The sequence below is a fragment of the Schistocerca serialis genome, chromosome 5 (genome assembly GCF_023864345.2).
Source record: "Schistocerca serialis cubense isolate TAMUIC-IGC-003099 chromosome 5, iqSchSeri2.2, whole genome shotgun sequence".
Lineage (NCBI taxonomy): Eukaryota > Metazoa > Arthropoda > Insecta > Orthoptera > Acrididae > Schistocerca > Schistocerca serialis.
Window position 1 is genome coordinate 603689704 of NC_064642.1, and position 25387 is coordinate 603715090.

At 42.7% G+C, this 25387-nt stretch overlaps 1 protein-coding gene across 1 annotated transcript in view; it reads right to left on the minus strand.

The window, feature by feature from the left end:
* LOC126482365 (cell surface glycoprotein 1-like) overlaps positions 1 to 25387 on the minus strand; it is a 1103416-nt gene that overhangs the window by 237573 nt on the left and 840456 nt on the right. The window lies entirely within an intron of this gene.

Below are 25387 nucleotides of genomic sequence, written 5' to 3' on the forward strand. Positions count from 1 at the left end.
CTTGTTTATAATTCCTCTATGGGATGATTGAAAGGAGGAACTATATTTTGATTTTTTCTACAGGAAAACAGTTTCCAAAAAACTGAATTCTGCATCTCTGACTTCTCTCTATCATCTTTCGTTTCGGTGCTAATCTGTCCCTGAACGGTTGAATACATCCATTTTTTGATTTTACGTAACTCCAGGATATTTTCAGGTTTCTACTCGGATAGTCACGCAGAATTTCTTCTTACTTCTAGACAACAGAAGCAGGCAGTAGAACAGACCTCTGCCACGGAGACTCCGGTAACGACGCAGGAGACAATGCATGGCTGATCTCAGTCTGCTCCGCGAAAGAGGGCTTACTGAATATCATCCCTGTTAAGTGTGTGTCTCATTAATGGCTCGACCCTGTAATGATTGAAGACTAGACCAAAGTAGATGGAGGCTCACACGAAAGAGATGAGTTCGGTATATAATTTTATTGTCTTGAAATTTTGGTCCTATGATTTTTCTTAGAATATTTCTATCCATTAGCTCAAGTTTCTCCATTTGGCCTTTGAAATTCATGTTTAGTGTTTGTGCTGCATACAGTGCTTCTGGCTTAACCACTGTCTTGTAATGTGTAATTTTGGACCCCCAAGAAAGGGATTTTTCGTTGTATGTATTTTTGGTTAGTTGGAAGGCCAATTCAAGTTTATTTTCCTGGATTCCATTGCTTTGGTTTCCCCAACATTCCAACTAATCCATTCTTCGAGATATTTGAATTCTTTTACTATTTCAATCTTTTGCTCTTTGACTTTGAGGTATTTACATGAATGCTTGATGTTTGTCAATATCTTAGTTTTTTCAAAGGAGATGTGAAGACCTATTTTAGATACTTGTGTCTGTAGTTCTAGGATTTGCTCCCGTGCTTCTTCCATTGTTTCTGCAAACAGGGCCATATCTTCTGCAAAAACAATGCAATTTACTTTAAGGTACTTCTTTTTGCAACCCTGTCTTATACCACTCTTAATATTAGTGTTCCATTCTCTGACTACTTTCTCAAGCGTGCAATTGAACAGCAACGGTGAGAGCCCATCCACCTGTCGCACTCCCGTTTTTATTTTAAAGGGTTCCGATAATTCACCCATAAATTGAACTTTCGAAAATGTATTTGTAAGGGTCGCTTTTATACTATTAGTTGTTTTTTTATCAAAACCCATTTCTTCCAGGACTGGTAATAGAGATTCTCTATCAATCGAATTATATGATTTTTGAAATGAATGAAGGAGATTATGTACGTCTTTACCCTTGATTTTTCGTATGCCATGATGTTTTTGAGGTTTAGTATCTGTTCCGAACATGATCTACCCTTTCTAAAACCTCCCTGGTACTCCTCGATTTTTGGGTCCAATTGTGGCTCTGCCCTGTTCAAAAGGACTTAAGAAAGAATCTTGTATGTTATATCCAGCAGTGATATTCCTCTGTAACTGTGGGGGGTCTGTCTTCAAACCGTTGTTGTGGATAGGGTGGATGAAAGCTTTTCTTCATTCTGTGGGGACGTCTTCTTCTTTCCAGATTTTATCGAAATTGTATTTTTGGCAGCCTTTTTTCATAGTTCGGCCACTGTTTGGTTTTCTCCGGACGCTTTGTTGTTTTTAAGTTCTGAAATGACCTTCTGTAGTTCTTCAGTCGTCGGAGGTTCTCAATCCGGCTTCTCACTGTTATTTGGGATAGATTCAAATTTTTCAAGGATGGGTTCACAATTCAAGAGTTTCTCAAAGTAGCCTGCTAGTATTTTGCAATTTTCCTTGTTATTGTGAGTGATGGTCCCATTTACATCTCTAAATTGTAAGTTGGGTGCTTCGTATCTTGATAACCTTTGTTTGAAAGTTCTGTAAAAGCTTCTTTTGTTCTTTTAGCAAATTCTTCATCAGTTAGGAGGAGAGTTTTGTCTTCATGTGTCTTCTTAATCCTTTTTATATTTTTATCTACCAGTTTTCTAACTGTGATGAAATTCAATCTCCTTTCTTCTGTTTTCTGTGATTGCCAGTTTTGCCATGCCTGTTTTCTTGTTTCAATGAGGGCATCACATTCCAGCGACCACCAGGCACGTTACTTACTTTTTATGTTAGGTGCTATCCGTTTGGCTGTAGTAATGAGGTTTTCTTTGATATCCTCCCAGCTTTGTGTCTGCATGGTTTCTGTTGCTTTTGTGAGTTCATCTGATTTTAATATCTTTTCCCTGCTGTAATTCCGAACCTTAGTTTGTTTCATGCTGCGTTTCCTGTTTGGGATGACTTTGAACTTAATTTTAGAAAGGTAGTGGTCTGAATCCAAGTTTGCACCCTTGAGTACCCTAACATTCATGATTTATTTGCTAGGAACCTTATTGATTGCCACATGATCAAGTTGATATTCCTCAAGGCTAGGATTTGGGGATATCCACTTCTTTTGTCTTCGTGGTAGTTTCTTGATAGCTGTGGATTTCAGAACTAAATTGTGTGCTTGGCAAAGTTCTATTAGCCTTACACCATTTCTGTTTGTTCTCTTGTGTGCAGGATAGTCTCCAAATATTTTCTTATCTTTTTTCTTTACCAGTCTGTGCATTAAAGTCTCCAAGAAGAGTGATGATGTTTTTATCTGGAATTTTCTGAATAATGTCATCTAGATGATTCCAAAAGGCCTACACTTCTTCTTTGTTTGTCCTACTATCCTCATTTATAGGGGCATGTGCATTGATAATTGTGTAGATTTAGTTTGTTCAAAATGGTTCAAATGGCTCTGAGCACTATGGGACTTAACATCTACGGTCATCAGTCCCCTAGAACTTAGAACTACTTAAACCTAACTAACCTAAGAACATCACACAACACCCAGCCATCACGAGGCAGAGAAAATCCCTGACTCCGCCGGGAATCGAACCCGGGAACCCGGGCGTGGGAAGCGAGAACGCTACCGCACGACCACGAGCTGCGGGCATTTAGTTTGTGATTGTGAATGTAGGACCTTGTTTATTTTGAAGGTTAATAAAAATTTTTAAAGTGAGAAAAACTTGTTTTATCTTCGATTATCATCATCATCATCATCATCATCATTTAAGACTGATTATGTCTTTCAGCATTCAGTCTGGAGCATAGCCCCCCTTATAAAACTCCTCCATGATCCCCTATTCACTGCTAACATTGGTGCCTCTTCTGATGTTAAGCCTATAACTTCAAAATCATTCTTAACCGAATCCAGGTACCTTCTCCTTGGTCTGCCCCGACTCCTCCTACCCTTTACTGCTGAACCCATGTGTTGAGTTTCTTGGGTAACCTTGCTTCTCCCATGCGTGTAACATGACCCCATCATCTAAGCCTGTTCGCCCTGATTGCTACATCTATAGAGTTCATTCCCAGTTTTTCTTTGATTTCCTCATTGTGGGCACCCTCCTGCCATTGTTCCCATCTACTTGTACCTGCAATCATCCTAGCTACTTTCACATCCGTAACCTCAACCTTGTTGATAAGGTAACCTGAATCCACCCAAATTTCGCTCCCATACAACAAAGTTGGTCGACAGATTGAACGGTGCACAGATAACTTAGTCTTGGTGCTGACTTCCTTCTTGCAGAAGAGAGTAGATCGTAGCTGAGCGCTCACTGCATTAGCTTTGCTACACCTTGCTTCCAGTTCTTTCACTATGTTGCCATCCTGTGAGAATATGCATCCTAAGTACTTGAAACCGTCCACCTGTTCTAACTTTGTTCCTCCTATTTGACACTCAACCGGTTTATATTTCTTTCCCACTGACATTACTTTCGTTTTGGAGACGATAATCTTCATACCATAGTCCTTACATTTCTGATCTAGCTCTGAAATATTACTTTGCAAACTTTCATTCGAATCTGCCATCACGACTAAGTCATCCGCATATGCAAGACTGCTTATTTTGTGTTCACATATCTTAATCTCACCCAGCCAGTCTATTGTTTTCAACATATGATCCATAAATAATATGAACAACAGTGGAGACAGGTTGCAGCCTTGTCTTACCCCTGAAACTACTCTGAACCATGAGCTCAATTTACGTCAACTCTAACTGCTGCCTGACTATCCATGTAAAGACCTTTAATTGCTTGCAAAAGTTTGCCTCCTATTCCATAATCTCGTAGAACAGACAATAACTTCCTCCTAGGAACCCGGTCATATGCCTTTTCTAGATCTATAAAGCATAGATACAAATCCCTGTTCCACTCATAACACTTCTCCATTATTTGCTGTAAGCTAATGATCTGGTCCTGACAACCTCTAAGAGGCCTAAACCCACACTGATTTTCATCCAATTGGTCCTCAACTAATACTCGCACTTTCCTTTCAACAATACCTGAGAAGATTTTACCCACAAGGCTGACTAAAGAGATACCTCTGTAGTTGTTACAACCTTTTCTGTTTCCATGTTTAAAGATTGGTGTGATTACTGCTTTTGTGCAGTCTGATGGAACCTGTCCCGACTCCCAGGCCATTTCAATTATTCTGTGTAGCCATTTAAGACCTGAAATTCCACTGTATTTGATGAGTTCCGACTTAATTTCATTCACCCCAGCTGCTTTATTGCACTGCAATCTATTGACCATTTTCTCCACTTCCTCAAATGTGATCCTATTTCCATCATCATTCCTATCCCATTCTACCTCGAAATCTGAAACATTACTGATCGCATTTTTACCTACATTGAGCAACTCTTCAAAATATTCCCTCCATCTGCCCAAGGCATTCACAGGATTCACCACCAGTTTTCCTGACCTGTCCTAAATACTTGTCATTTCCTTCTTACCTCCCTTTCGAAGACTGCTAATTACACTCCAGAATGGTTTTCCAGCAGCTTGACCCATAGTCTCCAACCTGTTTCCAAAGTCTTCGATTATGTCAATTTTAAATCGTAAATAATGATACAGAAATAAAAATACATTTTAAAAAGTAATTAGTATCATCAAAGAGTCGAAGAACAATAATGGCATGTTATTAATACATTTCGAGGAGCGCTTGTTCACTTGCAGCGGATCGCCAGGGCATCGCGGAGCACAGTTTGAGGAATCCTGCTCTAGAGCAATGTTGCTTGCTACTTGATGGTTGCGAGTAATTACTACGACGGAACGTCATCTTGGAGTCAAAGATACAGGCCTTTCTCCAATTTGCAGCCTTTACGTTTTACTTTTCTATCTTTTAACTAAAGAGTTAGGGAACAGTATTTTCCGCAAGTGTCACCATCACCAAGTCAAAATTTGTTTCATAACTCTTTTGTCACGACGTGAGCTTTCTTTACACAAATATATCGTCTGTGCCTAAGACCACTAAAAACTTCGTCTGCCGGTTCCTGTATATACAGTGAGGTCTATTGATGCTGACCAGGCCAAATATCTCACGAAATAAGCATCAAACGTAACAACTGCAAAGAACGAACCTTGTCTAGCTTGAAGGGGGAGTCCAGATGGCGCTATGGTTGACCCACTAGATGGCGCTGCCATAGGTCAAACGGATATCAACTGCGTTTTTTAATATAGGAACCCCCATTTTTATTACATATTTCTGTAGTACGTGAAGAAATATGAATGTTTTAGGTGGACCACTTTTTTCGCTTTGTTGTAGATGGCGCTGTAATAATCACATATAGCTCACAATTTTAGACGAACAATTGGCAACAGGTAGGTTTCTTAAATTAAAATACAGAACGTAGGTATGTTTGAACATTTCATTTCCGTTGCTCCAATGTGATACATGTACCTTTGTGGACTTATCATTTCTGAGAACGCATGCTGTTACAGCGCGACCGATCCACCTGTCATAAAATATGCTATTCGATACCACTTCGACCGCACGCGAGCTATGTGCCGGACATCCATCATGTTGGAAGTACATCGCCATTCTGTCATGCAGTGAAACATCTTGTAGTAGCATCGGTAGAACATTACGTAGGAAATCACCATACATTGCACCATTTAGATTGCCACCGATAAAATTGGGGCCAATTATCCTTCCTCCCATAATGCCGCACCATACATTAACCCGCCACGGTCGCTGATGTTTCACTTGTCACAGCCATCGTTGATTTTCCGTTGCCCAATAGTGCATACTAAGCCGGTTTACATTACCGCTGTTGATGAATGACGCTTCGTCGCTAAATAGAACGCGTGCAGAAAATACGTCATAGTCCCGTAATTTCTCTTGTGCCCAGTGGCAGAACTGTACACGACGTACAAAGTCGTCGCCAGGCAATTTCCGTTGCATAGAAATATGGTACGGGTGCAATCGATGTTGATGTAGCATTCTCAACACCGACGTTTTTGAGATTCCCGATTCTGGCGCAGTTTGTCTGCTACTGATGTGATGTGCTGATTAGCCGCGCCAGCAGCTAAAACACTTACTTGTGCATAATCATTTGTTGCAAGTCGTGGTTGACGTTTCACATGTGGCTGTACACTTCCTGTTTCCTTAAATAACGTAACTATCCGGCGAACGGTCCGTACTCGTGGATAATGTCGTCCAGGATACCTAGCAGCATACATAACACACGCCCGTTGGGCATTTTGATCGCAATAGCCATACATCAACACGAAATCGACTTTTTTCCGCGATTGGTAAACAGTTCATTTTAACACGGGTAATGTATCACGAAGCAAATACCGTCCGCACTGGTGGAATGTTACGTGATACCACGTACTTATACGTTTGTGACTATTACAGCGCCATCTATCGCATGAGAAACAAGTGTTCCAACTAAAACATTCATATGACTTTACGTACTACACGAATATGTAATAAAAAATGAGGGTTCCTACTTAAGAAAACGTAGTCGATATCCGTTTGACCTACGGCAGCGCCATCTACCGGGGCAATCATAGCGCCCTCTGGTTTGCCCCTTCAAGATAGACGAGTTTCGTTCTTTGTAGTTTTTTCGTTTGATGCTCATTTCGTGACATATCTGGCACCGGTCACATTCAATGGACCAATGGACCACGTTCGAAAAAGAAAGAAACAGAACACCTTAAACGAGTATAGATTGGACGTTCATATTCACAGGATACGTACATTAGTATGTTCTGCAGAAATGGTTAGCATTTGAACCATGTTGGCCCTCTGGTTCAAGTTCGACAGCGATATCTCGGCGCAAAACCACTTACTTGTAAAATATGCCTGCGGTTCTCGTTGTCGCTATAAACCGAAGGCAATGGATAAGTGTGACTTGGGCAGAGGTGCAGGATTCCTCACAGACGTATGCGCGGACCATACTGTCAGATCAGTGAGTTTGAAAGAGGGCGAATTATTAGCATGAGAGAATGTGATGCATCCATCCGGGAAATTGCTGACCGTGTGGGACGAAGTGTTTGGGCAGTGCAACGGGAGTGTGCAGAATGGTTCACGGTAGGCCGTAGAACACGACTTGATGGGCCAGGTCGCACCACCCAGAGCACGCCCTGAGAAGATCGACACCTCATCCGAATGGCACTGCAGGGCAGATCTGCGTCCTGCTCGAAACTGGCGCAACAGTAGGATAGCGTAACGCATCGCGCACTATCAGGTCTGACAGTCGGTTGCCATTTATTGCGGCGGGTTACGCGCGCGTTGTCCACTTCTCCACCTGCCTTTGACGAATGTGCAGCAACATGCTAGACGGCAATGGTGACGGCAGATTGACGCACTTCTTATCGTGTTCCCATCCTCCGTACGGTATTCCTTGCACCGACGTCACTGGCGACGTAAATACACAACCGGCCACTAAAATTGTTACACCAAGAAGAAATGCACATGATAAACGGGTATTCATTGCACAAATATATTATACTGCAACTGACATGTAATTACATTTTCACGCAATTTGGGTACATAGATCCTGAGAAATCAGTATCCAGAACAAGCACCTCTGTCAGTAATAACGGCCTTGATACGCCTGGGCTTTGAGTCAAACAGAGCTTGGATGGCGTGTACAGGTACAGCTGCCCATGCAGCTTTATCACGATACCACAGTTCATCAACAGTAGTGACTGGCGTATTGTGACGAGCGACAGTCGGACATCTTCTGTGTCCAGAAAGGCTCGTACAGGACCTGCAACATGCGGTCGTGCATTATCCTGCTCAAAAGTGGGGTTCCGCAGGGATCGAATGAAGGGTAGAACCACGGATCGTAACACATCTCAAATGTAACGTCCACTGTTCAAAGAGCAGTCAATCCGAACAAGAAGTGACCGAGACGTGTAACCAATGGCACCCCATACCATCACGCCAGATGATACGCCAGTTTGACAATGACGAATATACGCTTCCAATGTGCGTTAACGACGATGTCGCCAAACATCGATGCGACCATCATGATACTGTAAACAGAACCAGGATTCATCCGAAAAAATGATGTTTTGCCATTCGTGTACCCAGGTTCGTCGTTGAGTACACCATCGCAGGCGCTCCTGTCTGTGATGCAGCGTCAAGGGTAACCGCAGCCATGGTCTCCGAGTTATTAGTCCATGCTGCTGCAGACGTCATCGAACTGTTCGTGCAGATGGTTGTTGTTTTGCAAATGTCCCCATCTGTTGACTCAGGGATCGAGACGTGGCTGCACGATCCGTTACATCCATGAGGATTAGATACCTGTCATCTCGATTGCTACTGATACGAGGCCGTTGGGGTCCAGCCCGGCGTTCCGTATTACCCTCCTGAACCCGCCGATTCCATATTCTGCTAACAGTCATTGGACCTGGATCAACGCGAGCAGCAATGTCGCGATACCATAAACCACAATCGCGATAGGCTACAATCCGGCCTTTACCAAAGTCGGAAACGTGATGGTACGCATTTCTCCTCCTTAACGAGGTATCACAACAACGTTTCACCAGGCAACGCCGGTCAAGTACTGTTTATGTATGAGAAATCGGTTGGAGACTTTCCTCATGTCAGCACGTTGTAGGTGTTGCCACCGGCGCTAACTTTGTGTGAATTCTCTGGAAAGCTAATCATTTTCATATCACCGCATCTTCTTGCTGTCACTTAAATTTCGCGTCTGTAGCACGTCATCTTCGTGGTGTAGCAATTTTAATGGCCAGTTGTGTATATATAATAACGGTTGTCTCACAAGTTTGTGTGTAGAATATTTGAGACCAGAAAAAAATATCATCCGCTGAATCATGAGGTAGCAAGGGCAAGAATAGAGCCCGGACCATCGCACAATCAACTTAACAGGTCATGCATCCAAGTTGAAGACACGAATAATACACAGAAGAACGGAAAAAAGATTCGGGGGAATGTTATATGATGATCAGCTTGACTTTCTGAAAGTTGAAGGTACTACATACGCAGTTTTCACGTTGTGATTGATAATGGAAGGAATACTAAAGAAAAATCAAGTCACGTTCACAGCCTTTGTTGACCTAGAAAAAGAGTTCGACAATGTAAAATGGTGCAATATGTTCGACATTCTAAGGAAAATAGGAGTAAGCCTTAGGGAAAGACAGGTAATATACAACTTGTGCAAAAATCAAGCGGGAACGATAAGTATGGAGGACTGGGAACGAAGTTCCCTGATTAAAAAGGGTGGAAGACAGGGGTGAAGTCTTTCGCCACTACTGCACACTCATTTCATGGAAGAAGCAATGACTGAAACATAAGAAAGGTTCAAAAGTGGGATATCAATGATAAGATTCGCTGACGACGCTGCAGTCCTCAATGAATGTGCAAAAGTATTTCAGGATTTGCTGAAATGAGTTAACAGTCTAATGACCACACGTAATTGAGATTAGTCGTAAACTAAAAATGAAAACTAGGGACCACGAAGCAGCCGAAGTGAACGAAATATGCTATCTTTGAAGCAGAAACACACATACCGTACGACGCAAGAAGTACGTAAAGATCATACTATCGCAGGCTAAATAAACATTCTTGGGCAAAAGAGACCAAAACTTGCTCAAATACAAGCCTTAATTTGAAGGAGGAATTTTTGTGAATATTCGTTTATAGGACTACATTGTATGGACTGTGGCGAAACCAAAAAGGAAGAGAATGGAAACATCTGAGATGTGGTGCAGACTGTTGAAAACAAGGCGGACTGATAGATAAGGAATGAGAAGATTCTCCAGAGAATCGGTGAAGAAAAGAACATATGCGTAACACTGACAACAAGAAGGAATACGATGGTGGAATTAGTGTTAAGACATCAAGGAATTACTTCCATGCTGCTCGAGGGAACATGAGAGGGTAAAAACCTTAAGGAAAGAAAGAGATTATAATACGTCCAACAAATAATATGAGAACTTTAGGTGCAAGTGCAACTCTGATATGAATGATCAGGAGAGGAAATTGTACCGGCTCGTATCAAACCATTCAAAAGACTGATTACACACAACAAAGACTTATAAGAGTTTTGGTGTATCTTTATAATATACAGAGTCCTCAAAAGAAAACATATTTGATAAGAAGAGGGGGCAGGAGGGGTCACTTTCATTGCCAACAAAAAACCTGTCCATCACAATATTCACCAAGTATGTGGCAGCATTTGTAGCACCAGTTTCTCAGTTCGTTGACGTGCATCCCGTGTAATAGCACCATACGGCGTAATAAAGGGGGACTGGGGGAAATAAAATTGGCCTAGAAAACAGAGTTCAAGGGTACAAAGATACACAGCAGAGGACAGGAAATATAGTGCTAACCTGACTAAGTTCAATGTGACCATTATTCATATCTTGGCACTTTTGCGTGCTGGTCAGCAAGTTGCAGAAGGCGGATCGAAGCTGAGCTGCTGGAATTGCTGCAATCTCATGCGAAATGGTCTGCTGCAGTTCTTTAAGACTACGAGGGCTATACAGGGTGTAACAAAAAGGTACGGCCAAACTTTCAGGAAACATTCCTCACGCACAAATAAAGAAAAGATGTTATGTGGACATGTGTCCTGAAACGCTTAATTTCCATGTTAGAGCTCATTTTAGTTTCGGCAGTATGTAGAGCACTTCCTCGATTCACCGCCATGATTTCATACGGGATACTCTACCTGTGCTGCTAGAACAAGTGCCTTTACAAGTGCGGCACAACATGTGATTCATGCACGATGGAGCTCCTGCACCTTTCAGTCGAAGTGTTCGTACGCTTCTCAACAACAGATTCGGTGACCGATGGATTGGTAGAGGCGGACCAATTCCATGGCCTCCACGCTCTCCTGACCTCAACCCTCTTGACTTTCATTTATGGGGGCATTTGAAAGCTCTTGTCTACGCAACCCCGGTACCAAATGTAGAGACTATTCGTGCTCGTATTGTTGACGGCTGTGATACAATACGCCATTCTCCAGGGCTGCATCAGCGCATCATGGATTCCATGCGACGGAGGGTGGATGCATGTATCCTTGCTAACGGAGGACATTTTGAACATTTCCTGTAACAAAGCGTTTGAAGTCACGCTGGTACGTTCTGTTGCTGTGTGTTTCCATTCCATGATTAATGTGATTTGAAGAAAAGTAATAAAATGAGCTCTAACATGGAAAGTAAGCGTTTCCGGACACATGGCCACATAACATCTTTTCTTTATTTGTGTGTGAGGAATGTTTCCTGAAAGTTTGGCTGTACCTTTTTGTAACACCCTGTATAATGAAATAATAAAAACCCATTTGCAAGAAAGAAATTACATTTCATTTATTTTATGCAACTGATTGCTTCTTATTTCATTATACAAGACTACAGTTGATGAAGATGGAAAAAATACTAAGCTATGAGGGTTTTTGCGATATTCCTTAGACTTGAGGGCTTTCCACCCAAATTAATCGCACACTGACATATCAGGTGACCTGGGTGACCAGCTAGGGCTGTGACCAGACTGACCTCTGATAAGAACTTCATCAGAGGTGAAGATTGTACAAATGTGCTCCAAGATTCGGCCGGCTGTATGGGCAGTTGCTCCATCCAATGCACATAACCACACTGGGTGTGGTTATATGCGTATATTCACGTCCAACCTTAACTACTCGTCGGGGCCTATTTTATTTGCCGCACCCTGTATTATCCTCTATTCCTCCAATGCCACAAACACGTAAAGTGTATCACCTGCAATATGCTTTAGAAAAAACAACTATTTATGTAAGGGACTTCAGTCTGTAAGTCAAGTATGTTTCAAGTTTTCTTATAGAAATACCACCATAAGTGCATTGGAATTCTCTATAATTTCACTACATGATTTCCTGTTACCATTACCTTGTTACATTATTTACGTCAGTGATTGTGTAACTGTGCCTCGGAATCATCATACGAAACTAAATACTCGATATAAATTGGAACAAATGAAGGATCTTAAATCTCGTTAATTTATGTGTTTTACTGTATTTTATTATAAACTTGTCCATCTGAAGTCTGAAAATGATTTAGTTAGTAATTGTTATTATAAATCATTTGCGCTAAGGATTTGCGATATTGAAGCCATAACGGAATAAATTTTGTAATCACTGCAACATAGTATTTATTTTTAGTCACAATAACCGCTTAAATATTATTCATTTTGTCAATCATTATAAAAATGAATGTTCTTTCCTCTCCTTTTTCAGGCTGGTGTGGCAATTACTGCTTCCATGGATGATGAAGTAAGTAACAAGAGTGCCTTTTCTCTGTAGTAAGTAATGTGAAGTAGCAGATTTTGTTAGTTGCGTAAATTTCACACATGATGGGCCCTAACTTGTTCGCTGTTTCCTTGTCGTATTGAAGTTTGCGAGAGTGGCCATGATCCCTAGTAAGACTTCTAGAAGAACTCCATATCTAAAATTAACAGAAAAAGAAGACCGATGCGTGGTATCTGTGGTGTGTTTATTACATACAAAGACCTTGTGCAGTATGGCAATGATGGACTCAGGAGAAAAGGTCATAATTTTCGCAAATAAATTATCGCGGTATACCCCAGAAGTGATAAACAGAAACCATGTGAAATTTGAACGAAGCACCAACTTAGCTGAGAGATCAAAATGCCTGACTGCCATGAGGAGGACTTGAATTCAGTTCTGGGTACTGTTTTGGATCTTCTCCATGGCGGGACTGAAATGGGAGGCACTTAGCCTCATGATGCCAACTGAAGAATACTGCTGTTGTGGCGATTTCTGCCACCGAATGTATCAGGATGACCAAATGTAGTGGGAAGACACCAAATGTAGTTGGTGAATGCCAGGAGGTGCCATATTAAAACTTGGGGTGAACTTTCCATATGATTTATTTGTTTCAACTACAGTACCCCGTTCACCTCGGTCCGCGTCGCAGGGTCCCACAATGCTGCGCCCACCACCCCAGTGACCCAGTGCAACACGTTGCTGTGTGCCAGCCTTGTAGGATCACATCGTCAGGGCTGCACCGACAAAAGGCTCAGTGGTCTTCTTCCCCGTTGACTCAGCGCCGCTCCGCTACGAGCCACTGAGCAGCCCGCTGAATATTCCTCACTGGCATAGCGGGTGGCAGCGATCCATAGATTGGCCCACCGCTGGCTGGATGGCTACGGAACCGCGTTAGCCTCAGAAGGTCGAACCAATGACCTGCCATGGACTGGGATGGTGGCGCCCCATCTGTTGCTGCATGTAGCCTGGCAGTGTGACATGCCCCACCATCCAAGAGAACTGCCACACTTGAAATAAATCTCATCAGAAAACGGCACCTATCTATGCTCGGCTGTGTGTCTCTGTTATGAAGAGGAATTTCGATCTCCAAGAAGCATAAAATAGGTTCCTCAGATCTTCAACAGATGGGCGCCAGCGACAAATCCTATTATTATGTGCATATATATGTTGCCAACAGAAATAGGGACTTGTCTGACCAGGATCCAACCGATACGGTCTCGAGCCCAGGAGAGTCGCTGCACGTGATGTGCTGTTAGCAAAGGCACTCGCGTTGGTCATCTGCTGCCATAGCCCGTTAACTCCAAATGTCGCTGTACTGTCCTAACGGATACATCGTACATCCAACATTAACTTCTCCTGTCATTTCACGCAGTGTTGCTTGTCTGTTAGCACTGACGAATCTACTCAAAGGCCGCTGTTGTCTGTCGTTAAGTGAAGGCCGCTGGACACTTCTTTGTACATAGTGAGAGGTAATTACTGAAATTTAGTATTCTCGTCACACTCTTACCACTGTATATCTTGGAATATAACGATAGCCGAAATGGAGTGTCTCATATGTCTACCTCCAACTACCAGTCCACGTTCAGTGTCTGTTAACTCCTGCCGGGAGGCCACAATCACATTGGAAACTTTTTCACATGAATCACCTCAGAACAAATGGCATCTCCGCCAATGTACTGCCTTTTATACCTTGTGTACGCAATACTACTGCCATCTGTATATGCGCACACCGCTATCCCATGACATACCACCTCATTGTGTAGAGCGCGTAGGTGCCTCACAGGTAGAAGTGCACTTATTTCATAGTGCGTCCTGCAACAGTGGTTTGGCAAACGTCAAGTCTGTCCTGGTGGTGTAGTTGTGATACGCGTGCCTAAAAATCGATAGGTCGCGAGATCGAATCCCCCAGATCGAGCCACACAAAGTTTTTGTTCGTTTTTACTTAGACTTCACCTCCCAGTGATGTGATGACTCCTCAGTAACGAGTCATGGTTTGGATTCCACGTTTAACTGTAGATCCCCTTCCTTTTCGCAGTCGGTTTATTCACAGAGCTGGGGCGTCCTATAACATCGACGTTTTGCACAGTTACAGTCCACCAACACTGTTCTACCACGGCTGTGCCCTCCAGGATTAATTCATTAGAAGGAGAGATTTATATATAAAGACAATGAATGCAAAAGGAATTTGTTTTTGGGCACCTACTGTAGTGAGGAAACGGCTTGTATTCGGTAAGGATTAATGACATCCAATAATCAAAAACATTATATTCAATCTTCAAAACGACCGACAGTCACGTCTCAAATGCAGAAAACGGCATAGACTTTCTCTTTCAGACACGTATACTCCAACATCAAATCTCAAAAACTCGTAACTCAAAAGCTGTTAAAGATATTTGCTCGAAATAATATTCTGTGAGAATTTGCTTTATCCAAGAACGAGGAAAAGTGAAATTCGATATTTTCTGTAGTGCCACATCCATATTCTGCAGACCGCTGTGTAGTGCATGAGAGAGGGTACTGGGCGACTATAATTAAAGTGCAGCCACTCAAGGAGATCCGATTTCGACTGTAATTATCATGTGGCAGCGAAATTTGGTAGACATGGTAATTCGTTAGTGAGGAAAAACAAATTATCTACTGTTGTGTCCACCAGGCGCAAATCTGGCGCTGTACCCTGTCTGTATGCCGGTGTGATATCAACGCTGCCGGTTGACAAGCCATAACGTGAGTGAATAGTATGGCTGTCTAGAGGAGAAACCGTGCAGTGTTAGTAAGAGTTTTTATGTGAACGGCAGCAGTTAGTGTGCCGACTGAAAGGATAGACGAGAGGCCTAGTTTCATTAAATGTTTTAAAGAAGATCAAATGAAATTCGAAAACAAGGGTGAGTTTGGTGTGGCATCTTGAAGAGGAAAGCGTCCTATCCAGATGGAAATAGTTGACGAGGTTTCCGCTCCAGTAACTGGCCTCGTGTAGTGCTGGGTTAGTGCTCGTGAAGTGTCAAGAATTGTCCAACCAGTTGCCAAAAATACGGAACGTTTTGTGGGTTGTTTCCCACTGATACCCGTACAAGATCCAGCTGGTGCAGCAGCTGCAAACTTACGATCGGCAACAACATTGTGAATTTGTTCGTCGGTTTCTAGCACACATCGAAGATGATGACATGTGGCTGGACTATATTTTAAGGAGTGACGAGGTACGTTTTGTACTACAGACTGCAGTGAATACACATAACGGCCGAAATCGGAGTAATGTTAATCTGCGTGTTGTATAGGAAGAACCACTGTACTTGACTAATGTGGCTGTGTGATGTGGATTCACAACCGCATTTCTTCTCGGTCCTTTCTTTCTAGATACTACACCCAGTGGGTCTGTCAGGTGTATCGTGATGTATGCACGTTATCAAGACCACCGTATATAGCAACCGATTCCTGTTTGGAGGAGCGCAACAGTGTGGAAACCATTGTTTTCATGCAGGATGGGGTAACAACCACATATCGCTCGTCCAGTGAAAGATGTGCTTAATGCAGCCTCCCACGAACCTGTTATCTCCGGATCTTTTCCACATGCATGGTCTTCAAGATCACCTAATCTGAATCCATGTGACTTTTGGGTCTGAGGCTATCTAAAAGAATGCATTTCCAGGAATATGTCGACCTCTACCTGATCTGAAGGCCAGTATACTCGCATAGAAACACATTGCTCATATTCCACCAGAACTGCTGTGAGAAACTATTGATCACGCTTGTTTACGGATACAGCATCTCGTCGACGTCTCCAGTCCTCGTATTGAAACAAGTTGTGTAATTGGCGGTTAATAATAATATCAAGATCATGTCTTTCCGATTGTTTGTCCTTTTCTGACCATGTATCATTCTTAGCCCATTGCGTATAGAAACATTTCTATACGTCTTTCTTGCAATCACAGCGCCAGATTTGCACTTGGTGGCCGGAACGAGAACAATTTTTTGAGCGTAAAACGGTTCCGGATTAATGCATTAGAGCATCTACCACGTCTCGCTGCCATACAATAATTACATACGACACTGGAACTCTGTGAGTAGCTGCACTTTAGTTACAACCAGCTAGTACTTCCCACTGCACCAGTTGCTGCGGCTTCTTCCCGTATAGAGCTCGGGAAAAAATTACTGTTTAGACGCCTCTGTGCGCGCTGTAACTAGACTAACCTGCCTAGGACAGCGACACACAGGGTGTTGTAGTACTGAATGTTTCAATGTGAATATCGAGGTTTTAAGGCTTTGTTGCATTTACTACTTTCAACTTTGAATTATCAATAATATGTCGAATGAAAGACCAAGTCAAACCGATTTGTTTATGTACTTATTTGCATGCGCATGGACCGTTTTCCTGTATCTTCCGTTAGAAAGCGGTAATAGCAAAGATGGTGACTCGTGAACAGAAAGTATTTCGTGTTTTACAGTTTGAACGGCTGAATGTATTGTTACGGTGCAATGTGCATTCCGCATTACCTAGCATTGTGATCATCCATCACCAATATAAAGACAACGGCTGTTTTCGCAAACTGAAGAACAGGGGGCGATCAGGAGAGACAGAAAAACGTGTTGGTAAGTGAGACACTTTTCCATGCGTAAACCCTTCAGAAGGCCAGTCGGGAATTAGGAATTCCAGTGATGTCTGTGTGGAGACTTTTAAGGAGATGCTTACCACTGCGTCTTTATCCTTTGTTGTTGTTGCAAGCTCTAAATCCTACAGACTACGGTTTACGTGCCAACGTTGCAAACGAATGATGCTGCATAACGAAAATTTTCTGAATCCAGTCGTCATCAGTGATGAATCGACAGTTCAGCAAAGCAGAAATGGGAGCACACACAATGTGCACATCCGGGGGTCAGCAAATCGCCAAGATATAATACAGCTGCATCGAGGGTCTCCTAAATTGAATATTTTTTGTGACATGTGTTGGCAGATCCTTCATGAGCCTCTCTTTTTCGGCGAGTCAATTGTAACTGATGTTTCTCTTCTTGATGCGCTGGAACTATGGCTACTTCATGAATTGTCAAAAGCTGAACCAAAGAACTTTGTTTGGCAGCAAGATGGTGCGCCGCCTCACTGGCATAACTCATTACGCATTTGGTTCTACTATATCTATATCCACACTTATACTCCACAATCAGCCTTAGGGTTTGTGGTGAAGGGTACTTTATTTTTCACTGTCACATCCCCTTTTTTATTTCCAGTCACATATGGCTCACGAAACTGTTATGCCTGGTGTGGCCTCGAATCTCTCTCATTTTATCTTCATGGTTTTCGCAGAGGTATACATAGGGATGAAACATTATGCTGGTTGGCGTTTCTATCAATAATCGGTCTTCGAACATTACCAGTAGACCACAACGTGATGCAAAACTCCTATCTTACAACGTCTATTACTGAATTTAGCTGAGAATCTCCATGATCCTTACGTGGTTACTACACTACTGGCCATTAAAATTGCTACACCACGAAGATGACGTGCTACAGACCCGAAATTTAACCGACAGGAAGAAGATGGTGCGATATGCAAATGATTAGTTTTTCAGAGCATTCACACAAGGTTGGCACCGGTGGCGACACCTCAAACTTGCTGCCATGAGGAAAGTTTCCAACCAATTTCTCATACACAAATAGCAGTTGACAGGCGTTACCTGGTGAAACGTTGTTGCGATGCCTCGTGTAAGGAGGAGAAATGCGTACCATCACGTTTCCGACTTTGATAAAGATCGGATTGTAGCCTATCGCGATTGCGATTTATCATATCGCGACATTGCTGCTCGCTTTGGTCGAGATCCAATGACTGTTAGCAGAATATGGAATCGGTGGGTTCAGGAGGGTAATACGGAACGCCGTGCTGGATCCCAACGGCCTAGTATCACTAACAGTCGAGATGACAGGCATCTTATTCGCATGGCTGCAACGGATCGTGCAGCCACGTCTCGATCCCTGAGTCAACAGAAGGGGACGTTTGCAAGACAACAACCATCTGCACGAACAGTTCGACGACGTTTGCATCAACATGGACTATCAGCTCGGAGACCATGGCTGCGGTTACCCTTGACGCTACATCACAGACAGGAGCGCCTGCGATGGTGTACTCAACGACGAACCTGGGTTCACGAATGGCAAAACGTCATTTTTTCGGATGAAACCAGGTTCTGTTTACAGCACCATGATGGTCGCATCCGTGTTTGGCGACATCCCGGTGAACGCACGTTGGAAGCGTGTATTCGTCATCGCCATACTGGCGTATCACCCAGCGTGATGGCATGGGATGCCATTGGTTACACGTCTCGGTCACCTCTTTTTCGCACTGACGGCACTTTGAGCAGTGGACGTTGCATTTCAGATGTGTTACGACCCTTGGCTCTACCGTTCATTCGATCCCTGCGAAACCCTACATTTCAGCAGGATAATGCACGACCGCATATTGCAGGTCCTGTACGGGCCTTTCTGGATACAGAAAATGTTCGACTGCTGCTCTGGCCAGCATATCCTCCAGATCTCTCACCAATTGTCAACATCAGGTCAGTGGTGGCCGAGCAACTGGCTCCTCACAATACACCAGTCACTACTCTAGATGAACGGTGGTATCGTGTTGAAGCTGCATGGGCAGCTGTACCTATACACGCCATCCAAGCTCTGTTTGACCCTATGCCCTGGCGTATCAAGGCCGTTATTACGGTTAGAGATGGTTGTTCTGGGTACTGATTTCTCAGGATCTATGCACCCAAATTGCGTGAAAATGTAATCACATGTCAGTACCAGTATAATATATTTGTCCAATGAATACCCGTTTATCATCTGCATTTCTTCTTGGTGTAGCAATTTTAATGGCCAGTAGTGTATTTTCATTGCTTGATAGGTATTTATGAACATTCTTCCGATAAATGTCCGCCAGGTATCTGCCTTACTCGCGATTTTTAATTGGCGTTCCACATCAGATTGCTCTGTACGTATATTCCTAGATATTTTAAGGGGGTAACAGTCTTTGTTCTGCGATTTTGTAATCACACAATAAGAAGCCTTGCAGTTTATGTATTCGAAATTCATAACCTTGGTTTATAATGAGACTCCATTGCCCTCCCTGAACCAAACGTCGATCCCCAGCAAGTCTTCCCGCATTTCACTACAAATTTCTAGCGACAGAATCATTCCTGAAAAGTCTCATGGAACATACGACGTTATCTACTAGGTCATTTATAGGTATTGTCAAAAGTAGTGGTTTTATGGCAGTCCCTTGGGGCACACCCGATGTTGCTTTTACGTCTGTAAACTTCTGTCCAATCAGAACGTCATGCTTAGTTCTCTCTGATAAAAGGTCTGCAGTCCAGTCTTACAGGTCTGATATTCCATATACATAAGTTTAGTTCATTAAACGACGCTGTATCCGACTACTGAATCGGCCACAAGGGACCAAATGATAGCTTGTTTAGCTTGGGCCCTACGTTCACCGACCAGACGTCACGCGATTTTTACACTGAAGTGTGCCAAACAAACTAGTATAGGCATGACTGCTAAAATATAGATATTTAAAAGGGCACAATATCGTGTTGCGATCGGCAACGCCTATGTAAGACACCAAGTGTCTGGCACAGTTATTTCGGTTACTGCTGCTACAGTGGCATTTTATCAAGATTTAAGCAAGTTTGAACGTTGTGTTATAGTCAGTGCAGGAGCGATGGCGCATAGCACCTCTGAGGTAGTGATGAAATGGAAATTTCCCGTACGTCCACCTCACGAGTGTACCGTGAATATCAAGAATCCGGTTAAACATCAAATCTCCAAAATCGCTGCAGGTGGAAAAAGATCCTGCAAGAAAGGGACCAACGACGACTGAAGAGAATCGTTCAACGTGACAAAAGTGCAACCATTCCGCAGATTTCAATGCTGGGACATCAACAAGTGTCAGCGTGCGAACCATTCAACGAAACATAATCGATATGTCTCTTCGGAGCCGAAGGCGCACTCGTGTAGCCTTGATGACTGCGCGGCACATCCTTTAAGCCTCGCCTGGGCCCGTCAACACCAACATTGGACTGCTGATGTCTGGAAACATGTTGTATGGTTGGACGAGAGTCGTTTCAAATTGTGTCGAGCGGATGAACGTGTACTGGTATGGAGACAACCTCATGAATCCATGCACCCTGCATGTCAGCAGGCGGCTGTTCAAGCTGGTGGAGGCTCTGTAAGGGTCTGGGGCGTGTGCAGCTAGAGTGATATAGGACCCCCTGATACGTCTAGATAATTATTTAGAATTTTAAATTCAATTTAATAAGTGCTAAAAAGCCTTAAAACACCGACATCCATTTTGAAACACCCGATATATTCCTAGATACTCGCTTAAGATTGGTTCTTGAAACTCCCTAAGCAGGCGTCTACAGGATATTTGCGTCTACCTTTTAGCATCTGATAGTTCAAGTCCTCTAGCATATCTGTGATTCTCTTCCATGGGCCAAACAGACCTGTGATGATTTCTGCTGTCCTTCCACACATATGCTCAACGTGCTCTGTTTGCCGCGAGCACTGCATAGTTGAGCAATATTTAGGATGGGTCGTGCGAGTGTATTTAACCCGTTTCCTTTGAGACTCATTGCATTTTCCTGCCACCTTACCTACGAATTAAAATCAGCCACCTGCTGTACCAACGACAAACAATAAGACTGCGTAATAATTCCATTTCATTACCCTAAAACTGTTACATCGATGTGTTTGTATGAGTTGACTCATTCATATTATAGTCAAAGAATATTACGTATTTTCGTTGTGCGAAGTTTGCACTAGGCGAATGTTATCATTTCCGCAGTTTCTATAGTACTTTAGTTTCACAATACTACAAACGCGAATGACATAGATTATTGTGTGAATGTAATCGGATTATTATTAATAGAATCCATAGCAATATAAAGCTTTTTTTTTCTTTTTAGACTGGCTATGTATACGGACTTGGATTACGAATGGGACTTTTACGCTGAGGAACTCGAAACTGATCTCGAGGAGGAAATAGATCTGACGGTCGAGTTCTTACCTTTTTATGGCTGGGATGGAGACGAAACGACACTAGATGGCTGCTTGTACGACGGTGTTTCTACTGCTGAAGAATTCGTGGTCTTTCGCTTAAACCTGGTTGCTGTAATAACGTTTAGAATTCCTAAGCAAAAGGTATTCAATGTATTCAGTGCCTTACATCTCCAGTAAATAAATCTTTGAGATTAATATTCTGTGTTTCTATGCCACTATGGTCTACTAGTTAAGTACTCGACTTTAAGGAATATCGACCGCAGCCGAGAATACTGGCGCACGCCTGTGCTCTGCTCAAAGGCAGCCAGTTTGAATCCTAGTGTTGGGCAAATTTTCAACTCCAGTATTTCACCAGGAAGAGGTGGAGATGATGTGATTCAACGTTCCTTTTCGCACTCTCTCTCATGAAAAGAGGGCGTGCATCACTACTATCCATCGAAGTGGACGATTGCGCCTGGAGATCACCTTGATACTACCGGCGAGAAGTGCGCTATATACTAGCACCAGGTTACGTATTCTCCATATCTCATCATCATACTACACAGCATGACTCCACACCTTACATACGCCCGTCATAGTCTCCTACACGCAGCAGATAAACTTAAGACACGACTGTCACACACTGCATAGAGGGGTGCCATTGTTTGTGGAGGAAGAAACCTTTCTTTGGATATTCAGTTTAAAAACCCTTGGAGTCCCTAGCTAACAATACCATACGATTCTGCTTTCTGTATTCAGTGCAAGAATATTTTGTGCAGATTTGATATAAAGAGTTTAGGCTCCAGAAAGTAAAGACTAGAGGACGGCTGGTTCTTTTCTCGTATTATTACTGTCGATATGGGTACTATTTCTCACTTAAAATTTAAGGGTCAGCGGAGAAATAATTCCATTGACTGCTCCATATAAAAGCGTTATATCTTAATTACACTTTCTTAGTAAGTACTATCGATGTAAAATGGATTTCCAGAGCTTTCTCGAAATGGAAAGGGACGGGAAGCGTTGAGATTCCAAAACGAGCTATGGATGGGTAGGTTAAGGTTAGTAGTGTGATGAGTTATCAGCGGTAATTAAAATAAGGGGAAGTGTTCATAGCATGCAACCAAGGAGCAGAGAATCAGCAAATAAAGTATGGCGTCAAATGACACAAGAGGTTGCGGAACAACCCCTAATTATGGTGATCAGAAGGAATATATGTGTGTGTGTGTGTGTGTGTCCAAGATATGGCCTTCTCATGTTTCAACCAAATGTGGTATACAAACAGCATACTTCACGATTATCAGTACTGAGGGGTTCATAACCATCAAACACCGTTAGACGCAGGAACACCACCAAAAACCTTTTTTCAGCTCCTGCTGTATTAGATGCCTTGCATGAGAAGTATATTGTGTGGGAATAGCTTCAGCCTGTCTTCTCAACTAACTCTGCAAGGCAGCCTACATGTCAGGAGCAACAAACGGTTTTCTAGGGCAATGTTAAGGTTGCCCTTCATAATTGGTGCACTGTGAAGGTAATACTTGTTTGTTTTATCGATCTGTTTTGCAGAGATTGTGTGTGTGGATGGGGATGGGCAGGAAGGGGGAAGAGGCAGGAGGGGTTGGACATACAGAGGGGGCAGGAAGGAGAAGGAGAGAGAGAGGCAAAGGAAGGGAGGCACTGAGAGACAATGAAGAGGAGGCAGGTGAGGAGAGGGGGTGGGGGTGGGGACGATGGATAGGAAGAACAGGCAAGAGGCAGTGAATAGGGAGAGGTGGGGTGGAAGGGACAAATAGAGAGAAATGGTATGTAGGAGGTGGATAGGGAGATGGGTCAAGTGGAGGTAGATAGGGAGATGAGCAGGAGGATATGGACAGAAAAAGAGGAACCAGGAAGAGATCAACAAAGGAGGAGACTACAAAAGATGGAAAATGAGAGGTGGAGGAAGATATGTGCAAAGTGACTGTGAGTGGAGGAGATGGACAGAGAGAGGGAGGGGGGCAGGAGTAGATGGGCAGAGTGGTGGGAAGGTAAGAGATAGCCAGACAGAGGGAAGGTGGAAATAGACAAGGGGAAGGCGAGAAGGAGATAGAGAGAGAAGAACAGATCGGGACAGAGAAATATGTGTACAGAAGATGATCAGAGAGAGAATGCGAGGGTGTAGGAGCTGTGCTGAGGGGGTGGAGGGGGAGAAGGGGATGACAGAAATAGGGGGGAAGGAAAAAGTTCATAGTGCGAGGGGAGAGTGGGAGATATATGCAACATATGAATCAAACACATATGTGAGAGAAACTGCAGGGCAAAAGTTTGTTTGTTTCATTTTCACTAGGAGAGTGTCTTCTAATACGTACAAGTTTACACGATCGGCTTTTCCAAGCAATGTGCTTTATTACAGAATTATGGTGGAGAGTGGATCGTAATATTCTGTAATTCTCCTAGAGAGATTTTCTCTAATGATCACCTGATATTATTGGTACTCTACAGGTTGTCTTACAAGTAAATCAACGAACACTGCTCACACAGGGCTGAAAAACAGAAATTATGTTGGAGCTTCATAGGTATAAGGAAATTGTTGCTTATTTACAATGAACGTGAATATATCGTAGTTAGGAGTAAAAATATAACGAAAGAATTACACCACCCTGCTTTCCTACAAAAACATTCGCACAATCTCAACAATTCATGGGAAACCCCATTACTAATCACTTCACATAGTAGTTAGAGTTCCACACTGATTGGGTCGAATATTCCTGTGTCAAGCTTTGATTACACTGTTTTATTTATTTATTTTTTATTTTACAAACTGCACAGCTGTACTCGTAGTTTTACACTGCATACAGAAACATGCAGCACAAAATAGATGATTATAATAAATTCCACATTTTGCCCCAAGATATGCAAACCTGAGACAAATTCACTTGTAATCGACATTACGCAAACCACAATGTAAAATAAAGTTACCTGGAAGAAGAAAACATTCCGCGGATAAAGGGACACGTGTTCCTTAAACATTGTGAAACAGCTTATGACTTGACGAAGACGGCTGATAAAACACGCTCAGTTACAAATATTAGACGAGGTGGAGTTCCATTACAAGACAATAGCCTGTTGCATATAATGGTAATAAATAATTTCTACTAATGCTGATCGTAGTAGCGGCAAAGACTTGCATCTCTCTCTGCCCGTATGTAGCATTTTCTATTTAACACGCTACAATGAAAGTTATTCTGCAAAGTTGGAAATGCGTCGCACAAATACAAATTACTTACTCTCTATACCCTTATAAATGTGAAGAATAGGTGTGGTCAAAATTTGTGTCCTGCTCGTATGAAGCCTCAGGCCAGAAGAGCAAATTACTACAAATGGGTGAAAAGAATATCACATCGTAAAACAAGTATCAGGCGACGTACTCACATCACCGATGTAACATTATCTTTAAGCACTAACCTCACAATCATCTATTAACACATTTAAAGAAAAAAAGGAATCACAAAACTACACTCAAAATTATGACTGCTACTACAGTGAATTCTGTAAGACATAAAGTTTCCTTCTACAGAAGAATAATGCGAAGGCGAACGTCAAATATCGAAACGCAGAAGATTGAGATATATAGTGTACAAATACAGGCGAAGAATCAATCGTAACCATATCTGCATACATTTTAAACAAACTTTATTGGTTCCACACCCGGCACAAGATTTCTTGATGGATCTTTCTCCAATAATCTCTACTAAATACTTGTGTGAAATAATCCTTCATGTGATTCTCCCAGTGTGACGCCTTAGCTGTGGGAGTTTCCTCACCTCAGAGTCG